Source organism: Tauraco erythrolophus, chromosome 8 (genome assembly GCF_009769465.1).
Source record: "Tauraco erythrolophus isolate bTauEry1 chromosome 8, bTauEry1.pri, whole genome shotgun sequence".
In the NCBI taxonomy this organism is placed as follows: Eukaryota; Metazoa; Chordata; class Aves; order Musophagiformes; family Musophagidae; genus Tauraco; species Tauraco erythrolophus.
This window is the reverse complement of record NC_141472.1, coordinates 14,600,816-14,610,370: the sequence shown is the minus strand read 5'-3', so window position 1 is coordinate 14,610,370 and position 9,555 is coordinate 14,600,816.

Below are 9,555 nucleotides of genomic sequence, written 5' to 3'. Positions count from 1 at the left end.
CCTTATGGCTGACAATTTTAATAAACCTGAAAAGCAAGACTATGTGCACAGGCCCTACTTAAGGATGCCTGGACACTGGTCTACCTAAAGCCTTGAAAATTAAAGCTCTTGTCAGAGTCAAGAGTTTTTTTATGAGAAATCAGACTGGCGAAAGAGAACAGGACAGATGCGTTTCTGGTGATGAGGTTGTTACCAAGTTAGCTCTTGTATTCTGGATTAATTAAATTTCTTTTGAAGGATATTATGCTTGCTCACAGGTACGGTAAAGACTCATGATATGGCCTGCAGGACAGCAGGATGGGTCAACCAAAATTGGCTCCAAGAGGCTGTGCCCAGTCTTGAGAATTATCCTGGACTACCCTTGAAAGTGCCTATGTCAAGGGAAGTCACTGGAAGCCTGGCAGATCACTATCAATACTGTTGTATCCCTTTCTTAAATTGTGCAATTTACTTAGCTCACCTTGTAAATCATACACATAGGGCCACTTCCCAGTTCTTTTCTTGTAGCCATTACAAGCCATGCTTATCCCAGATAACCCACTTAATTAGTGAAACATCCAGGAGACAGTGCTCTCATCACCAGAAATGGCTGAGAGGCAAAGAATAGTATGGGCTGGCATACCGTCAGCACTGGAGGTGAAGAGATCTTATAATTCCCATTATAGATTGAGAAAGAGAACCTGAGCTTCATAGTGCTCCACTGGTGAATGCTCGGGGAGTTAGTAAACCAGCACCCCAGCAGGTCTGGAGAAATAAACAGAACCTGTCTGCTGCTTTGTTGGCAGCCCAGTATGGCGCACTGTTATCTTAAAGAACGTTCATCTGTGCAGCATTTATTTTGCTGCTTTGCTGCAATTTTCAGTCAAGAACTGAAGATGCAATCCTCTTTGCAGTTCTTCCTGCTGTGACACCACCCACTGCCAGTGCCAGTACAGTTGCTCAGCAGGACTTTCAGCCCTTGGACAGTTTATCCTCCCCAGAAATACTGGGGTTATTTGGAAGCAGTGTGCCATAAAGATAATTTTAAGGCATAAAATACTTTGAACGCATTCTGATTCCTGTTACTGTTTTGAAGAAGCCAAAAATGAAAGGTATTGGTTCATATGTATTTGCATGATGCATGGTATGGAGCCAAGTCACGACTCTGAATGCAGAAGATATCTGTGACAATTATAGTACTTCCCACATTATCGTCACACTGCAAAAACGGCACTGCTCCACACCAAAGCATTTATGTATACTGCTCATCAGCAATTGTATTGCTGTACATGCATTATACATGAAAGTTGAACATGTAAAGTCATGTACACAGATCTAATCAAATGCCATGTACTTCATGCATTAATTTGTTTAACTGTAATGGATGTGTTACAACAGGATCTTACTCCTACACATTATGGAAATAATGGAAACAACTAAAGCAGGATTATGAATTACCTGAAAATAGTTTGATGCTTTTTTTTAATTATACAAAAAAAACAAACCAAAACAAAACAAAACCCCAGCCTTCAATAACTTGGATCCAGATCTCCCCAGACTCTCCTTGTAATTCATACCCCCCCAAGATCTGGGTTTTGTTTCAGCTGTCACACTTCTTACCACCTTCGGACTTTGCCAAACATTTTTCAGGCCAACTATGAACAACACCGGGGTTTCTTCACATCCATGACGCCCTTGCTCTGGCCATAACACCTAATGCAGTGATCCAAAACCAAGAATGAAATTCGCTGTCAGCACAGAGGCTGTGAGCCCTCTACCAGTATCACTCGAACCAGCCTTTTAGTGACTTTAGTCACGTTAGTGACTCCAAACTCATTGAAGTCACGCGTGATTCCACAAATGCAGGATCCATCTCTGCACCTTCAGCTCCTCTTTACCTCGTATTTTAATCAAATCATTGGCCTGCACGAGCTGAGCAGGTACTGCCTTGCTCACAAACGACACTGAAGTGCCACCCCCGGGAGTTGATGAGCACTCCCACCTCCCACCAACTTGGGGGCACTCAGCACCTAACCGGAAGCCTTCCAAAATGTACTGCTTTAGTCATTGTTGGGAGAGTAAATCTAGTTATTGCAGACATCCCTTTACATGCAAGGTTGGGAGTATATCGAGAGTACCCTCAAAGGCAGACTGATATAACACACAAGCTGCATGAACAAATTCGCAACCTGCTGAAAACAGGGATGTAAGTAAGTCAGGGAAGTGGTCAAAATAGTAATCCTGAATGAAAAGCAGAGAAACAAGGGTCAAAGAGGTTTAACTAAGTTCATAGGGCCAAATCCCACTGTTGGGCTATCCAAACAACTAATACTTAGGGAGTTTTGTTGTACTAAGAATTGAAAGCTTCTGAGTAGAACCTCCCACTGCTCATAGTGGGAGGTTCACATACGTACGAAAAATGTACTGTTGAAAATAATAGTAATAGTAGCAAACCTTATTGAAAATGATTGTGCTCCAAGTGAAAATTAAATGAATGGCAAGAGCACATGCAAAAGAGCAATAAACTGCCTGGAATTGTTTTACCTACAGTTGTTGCAAGTAATATTGAAGGTTGAAAGATTAAAGATTCTGAGAGTCTAATCTAAACATTAGATTATGCCCCAGGATATTTTGTGGCATTTCTCATCTCTCCCCTGCAGAGTGAGTTTGTTTTGCTTGTTTATGTGGGTGTTCAACATCAACAGGAGAAAAAGACATTAAAAAAATAGGACAAATATAATAGAATTTGCTTCACACAAAACCTGTAAGATCCTATTTAATATTCCAGAATATCTGGGGGGATTTGAGGAGGCAAGCAGATTGAAATAAGGTATTAAGATTAAAACAATAAAAAACAACAGATGGGACCTTGGACAAAAATTGGACTACGTGCGATATGCAAAAGACGACTTCAAGCAAAAGGCGCTCTTGCCACATTTTATGAAGTACAATCTTTAAGAAAAGTTATCACGTAATAACATCCTGAGGCTTCAATGCCTCACTGGTGTTAAGATAAATCGTTTGACACACAAACCCTGTTTCTCAGTGCAACACTTAACTGCAGGCTTGAGAGATGTTTCCACTGCATGTTCATGGCACACATAATTATCTGGGAGAACTACGAGGTTAATTTCTTTAGAAGCCAGTGCTAAGTTCACCTACATGCTACATGCTTTTGCACACATACAGATAAATTTTCTGAACACAAGTTAAATGACAGCAGCAACACTAAGCAATAACCTCGTCGTGAGTGTTCGGCTGCTGAAGGAAAAGGGCAGCTGGAGTCCAGCTTGGTTCACTGACATGAGCTCTTGCCCACTGAGAGTGACTGCAACTGTTCTTGGGTTCTGTTGAGAGAAGAGGCTGAGCAGCAGGAAGGGCGTGTTTTTCCACCACATTTCTGAATCTTTGGGTTTGGTAACATTGAGAGAAGTGGCCCAGTTCATTTAAACAAGACACGATTTAATTTCCTCCAGGTATCCTGGAAGAGAGATGTTGAATGATAATTTGCACATAATTCCTTCCCTCTAACAATGAAACTTTCCTTCCTTTTAGGAAGATAAGTAACTTTTCTTTAAAATTATCTTTGAAAAAATATTTCTAGCACATATTTAAAGACCTTGCAAATATAATACTGAGATTTTTTGATATTCGTGTTGTGTATGTAACATGTTTCTGTATTTCTAGTCTCAGGGCAGAAGAATGTGTACAAACTATAGAAGGAAACTTGATTTACAAACATCAAATACTGCTTCTACAAGCCACTGGCACAGTTTCTGTACTGTGAGTATAATGGAATGCTAAAATGTAAAATACTTATTTCAATTGTTGATGGTATTAATTAATTTGATAAATGACAGATTTCAATAGTGTAGATTTTTATGGCCATATCATAGGATGATAAACATCCTGTATACATGATGAATAAGCACTTAACTGTAGACACTCTTCACTTAGGAGAGCAGAGCAAAGATATCAATCCTCATTCAGGCCTACAATCTTGTTTTGCTTCTGTTTCTTTTTATAACATTTAGAAAAGCTAAAGAGATTGTGAAAAGCACGTTGGCATGGCTTATTCATACACTGAGAGGCAGTGACAAAATGCTTTTGCTTCTTCCTACACATACATATACGAGCCCTGTAGTTAAACTAATTAGCAGAATGTGTAATGGAGCGGCAGCAGGAGATTCTCTGATTTGGGAAAACATCTACTTAAAAAGAATGGATCAAGCAGTGTTCTGAATCCTCCTTGCATTCGACCATGGGGTGCAGGGGAGCTTTTAAGTAGTTTGGTTACGTTTCAACCAGACATCAGTTTGTCTCAAATGTGCCATCCTGTCCTCATGCCTTCCACCTCACATTCAGCCTGACTTTGCCTCCAGGAGAGCCAGAGAGGCATCAGTGAGAGAGAGGATGTGATCTTCGAGAAGACAAATAAAGCAAAGCTGGGAAAAGCCCCAAGCCCCACTGCTGTTATCAGCCAAGGCCTCATCCAGTGCTCCGCCAGGGTGCCATGCTCATTCTGCTCGGCAGGAACGCACAGATAACTCCAGCAGTCATGGCTGGTGTGGCTAGGCTGATGCTTCAAAGTGGCGAGCCTGCAGGTTATCTGTTACCCTTGGAGCAGATGCTTCAAAGTGGTGAGCCTGCAGGTTATCTGTTACCCTTGGAGCGGAGACTTGGACTAGGTCTGCTTGGGATCTTTCCAAAGAAGCCCCAACAGCCTGCCCAAAGCAGCAGATTTGTGCAGTTGTGGTGGAAGGAGGAAGATGCGGACACCTGACCCTCGTGTATCACCTGGCTTCCCTGAACACACTTGCAATCTGCCCGGCAGCTCACAGGAACCCTTTTCCTGCAGGAGAAACCACAGCACGACAGCCACCCTGAGCCGTGTGCTGGGCTTTGCCTGTCGCACCTGAGGAAGGGGCAGCCACATGTCATGCTTGCCTCATGGCTACACACACCAGCCCTCCCTCCTTCCCCTAGCACAGTTCAGTTCCCCTGCCTGCCTCCTGCACCCACACCTGGGATAGGGGAAGGCTTCCCAAACGTGCAGCTTGTTGGCCGCTGCTGGTTTGCAACAGGAGAACCTGTGAGTACCTTCCGTGGCTGGCTGCTGTGCTAGGGCCAACACGGTGCCCAGCTCAAGCCTTGTTGATGCTGCTGCTTGCTTCTATTTGGCTGCAAATACCTCACGTTCCACTCAGAGTGTTCATAGCTTATGTAAGCAGATGGGAACTTCTGCTTACCTGTGCCTTAAAAGCATGTTTCTATCCCTCCTGATCACAGGGTAAAGCTCAAACACATGATTTACTCACGTTCTGCTTTTCCAGAAGCAGACAATAAATAAAATTAGCCTGCTTAACAGTGATTTTAAGCCAGCTGTTTCTGAGCCTTGATTCAGAATTTTTAATGGTCCTGCAAGAAAATTCTTGGCATGGCAACAGAAATGCAGGTTCCCAATAAATACTTTCCACCTCAGCAGATCCAGCAATGCCTCCCTCCTGCAGGAGATTCTCTGGCCACTCATACTCGCTTTGGCTGCACCAGTAAAACTGATGTGTGCAGCAGCATCACTTACCTCATGGGCTACAGTCAGACCTATAACTTGCTACAAAGATTTGTGTCAGACCTGATTTTTTTTGCAGGGCTCAATTATTACCTTTCCAATAAGAGGAAAGGGGAAGGGGGAGAAAGAGGGAGAAAGGGAGAAAGAGACTGAGAAAACGGGTATAATTTCAGTATTATGGCGGACTGGTAAAATACCAGTCACTGCAAAAAATACAGACTGTCAGTAACAAAACCAGAGACAGACCACAAACTAACCTCACTTCTTATGCACACAGTTCCATGTGCATGGAAACCATATTTCTGGCCATTCTGATTAGGAAATTTGATAGCCCATGACATGATCTTTTCACAAATAAAAGCTGCACTAAGTGAGAGGGAAGCAAAAAAGCCTGTACCATTCCTGGGAGCTGCTTGCAGGCCTGTTGCAAGCAGTGACACTCATCAGATGAGCTGTACAACCTCTGTAGCCTCATTATCGCAATAGCCTACACTATCCTTTCCAATTAGCACTCGGAGGGGACAACAAAGAAATAGGGCCAAAGACAAATGCTGAGTCCTACTGTGTTGTTGAGGCCTGAAACAAGTATCTCTACCCTCCCTCCATGCTCTTTTCTCCTCCTCAAATCCACTTCAGATGCTGCCCACGGGCTTTTGCCTGTCATCTGCCCAAAACATGCCTGCTCTGTACTGAGTGTCCGTCCTCATTCTCAGAAGGTGCTTGGACCGTAATGGAGGGTCTTGGAAATCATAGAATGGTTTGGGTTGGAAGGGACCTCAAAAATCAGCTAGTTCTGACCTCCCTGCCGTGGGCGGGGAAACCCTCCACTATACCAGTGTCGTGGTTTTAGGCTGATCCAGCAACTAAAACTCACACAGTCTCTCCTTCTCCAGTAAAGTAGAGAGGAGAGAAAAAAAAACCCAAAGGGACTGAGGGTTGAGACAAGAACAGAGGGAGCACCCACCAACCATGGTCCTGGGCAAAACAGACAGGGCTTTCTCAAAGCAAAACAGTTTATTAATGATTACTTAGAAGGACAAAGGGAAACAAAACCGATTACTTGAGAGGACAGAAAGAAACAAAACCAGATCTTAAAACCGACACCTTCCCCCCCTCTTCCTTTTCCTCCCGGCTCTACCTCCTCCCCCCAGCAGCACAGGGGGCAGGGACTGGGGGAGTGCAGGTCAGTTCATTCCCTGCTGTTACTGCTGCCTCTTTCTTAAAGGAGGAGTCCTTACACCCTTTTCCCCTGCTCCAATGGATCCCCTACCCACGAGGAAAAAATCCACAAACTTCTCCAGCGTGAGTCCAGCCCACTGGAAACAATCCTTCCCCACAGATTGCTCCGGTGTGGGCTTTACCACAGTCTCGGATACTTAGGGAGCTGTAGCCACTCGCTCCGGCGTGGGTCGTCACACAGACTCCAGATGCCTCTCTGCCTTGTCGTGCACCCCAACACGACCATCCTCAGGCTCAGGCATCTTCTCCCCATGGGCTGCAAGTGGGTCTCTGCTCCACCGAGGCCGTCCTGGTTGCAGGGGGCTCGCCTGCCATCTCACCACCAGCCGCAGGGGAAACTCGGCTCCGGCACACCTCCTCCTGCTCCATCCTCACTGACCTGCTGTCGATGCGGCTGTTTCTCTCAGATCTCAGTCCTCTCCAGATGAACTCAGCCCAGTGGGCACCCTGGGACTGGGGTGCCCCCAAGTTCCCCAGCTGGCTCCGCCGCCGCCATCCTCCGTGGGCGGCGCCGGCCCGACGCAGGCAGCTGCCTGGCCGGGAGCCAGGGAGCGGGGGCAGTGCCCTCCTCCCTTCTCTGCTCGATCCTGGGCGAAGCACCTTTTCCCGTTCCTTTGTCCTGACTTAAATAGGGCAATTCGCAGAGGCACCCTATTGGCTCAACCCCGAGGGGGATGGCAGTCTGATCTGGTGGCCAGAACTAAGCCTAACCGGGTTCCAAAACCAGGGAGGTCGCAGGGAGCAAAACCCCTCTCCTGCCACCAGAACCACCCCCCCCTCCACATCAAACCATGACAACCAGGTTTGCCAAAGACTCATCCAACCTGGCCTTGAACACTTCCAGGGATCGGGCATCCACAACTTCTCTGGGCAACCTGGTCCACTGCCTCACCACCCTCTGAGTGAAAAATTTCTTCCTTGTATCTAATCTAAATCTGCCCTCTTTTCAGTTTAAATCCATCGCCCATTGTCCTATCACTACACACCCTTGTAAAAAGTCCCTCTCCAGCTTTCCTGTAGGCCCCCTTTAAGTACTGGAAGGCTGCTATGAGATCACGCCGGAGCCTTCTCTTCTCCAGGCTGAACAGCCCCAACTCTCTCAGCCTGTCTTCATAGCAGAGGTGCTCCAGCCCTCAGATCATCTTCGTGGCCCTCCTCTGGACCTGCTCCAGCAGCTCCATGTCCTCCTTCTGTTGGGGACTTGAGAGCTGAATGCAGTATTCCAAGTGGGGTCTCACGAGAGCAGAGTAGAGGGGCAGAATCTCACGAGAGCAGAGTAGAGGGAAGCTCCTGTCCTTCCCATCAGGATTTGAAATGCACTTGGATCAGGTGTTTCCAACCTTTCTCAATATTTGCATCCTTAACATTTTTCCAGTGCCCAAGTGAGTCCCATCTAGAAATGCCATTTGCTCAGATACTGCACAGTAAATACAGATTTGCTTTCCTTAATCATCTTCCACAGACCACTCCTGACAGACAGGGCTGCCCTAGAGCCTACCAGCTGTCCTCAGGCAGCATTATCTGTTGTCTTTGTAAAGGAGGCATGAACGATCCCCAAAGCATGGCTTTGGTTCAGATCACCATTTGTAGATTTCTCACAGTCTTTCCCTTAGTACTGAGAGCTGAAAGAGGAAGATCCCCTGACATAAAAGCAGAAGACCCAAGTGTACCATTTGAATCCTAGGAATCAAACCATTTCACCTCCTTGTTGGACAGAAAATGACAACCTTTCAGGCTAACGTGAAAAGCTGAATTTATGTAGATACAAACATTTTAGTATAGTCGAGTTTTTCTGCCTATGAAAAATTAACCTTGTTATCCAATAGAACGTGCTCTGGGTCATGGCAGTGAGCAGATGTCTATAATCTCCTGCACGTGGAGAATTTCCATAACATCAGAATTAGCAAGAAGTAAATGGGGAAAAAAAAACACTGAATGGAAACAAATGGAAGACTGACGTGGCTGCGTTCCACAAAGTACGTTCTGCAGCTGCATCACTGCTCTGGAACAAAGGGGAATATAATTATTGTTGTTTTACTTTCATTTCCCATTAGCAAAGCAAAAGCCAAATAAAAGTGGTTGTTATTTCTGCAGGAGAGAGCTGGCTGGGATAAATATATGAGGTCACACAGGGAGATCTACAAGGAGACTATTTCTTAAGCCTGAGTAGCTCACACACCCAGTAAAAAATATATCAGTAAAATTCACTTTAACACTTTTTTATTGCAAGGCTGAGTCAAGGCTTCTCAGATGCCCTAAGGATAAGACTCAGCCACACCTGCTGAGGTAGGGCAGGACTTGGCCGCTCTTGCTGTCGGCAAGGAGCGATAATTGCTGGGGGGACACACCTCTACGTCTTTGTCAGGACTGCCCCACGTACATGCCCCCAGCCTTGGCAGCAGCAGACCCTCCATTCAGGGCACTAGTGAAGGTGCAACGGGCATGCAGGAACTGTTGTTCTTTCTGTGTCGATCAGGTCAGCATCCCTCCCCGACCTGCTGCAGTGCTGCCGCCAGCTGCTCTCCCTTCTCCAAAGGCAGAGCGGCCGCGCAGGGCAGGGCAGGGCAGGAGGGAACGGGCATGTCATGCCCCAGAGAAACAAGAGCTTCGCACAGTTCCCAGTGCCCCTGGTGTCCCTGGCTCCCACTGACTCACTCTGGCTGCAGCCTTGTGGGAAGTCTGACCCACTGGGAAATCTGTCATCAAGATCTCTGGATACAACGAGCTTTGCAGGCCTGTCTTCAAAGCCCCACATGTAGGTAACAAGA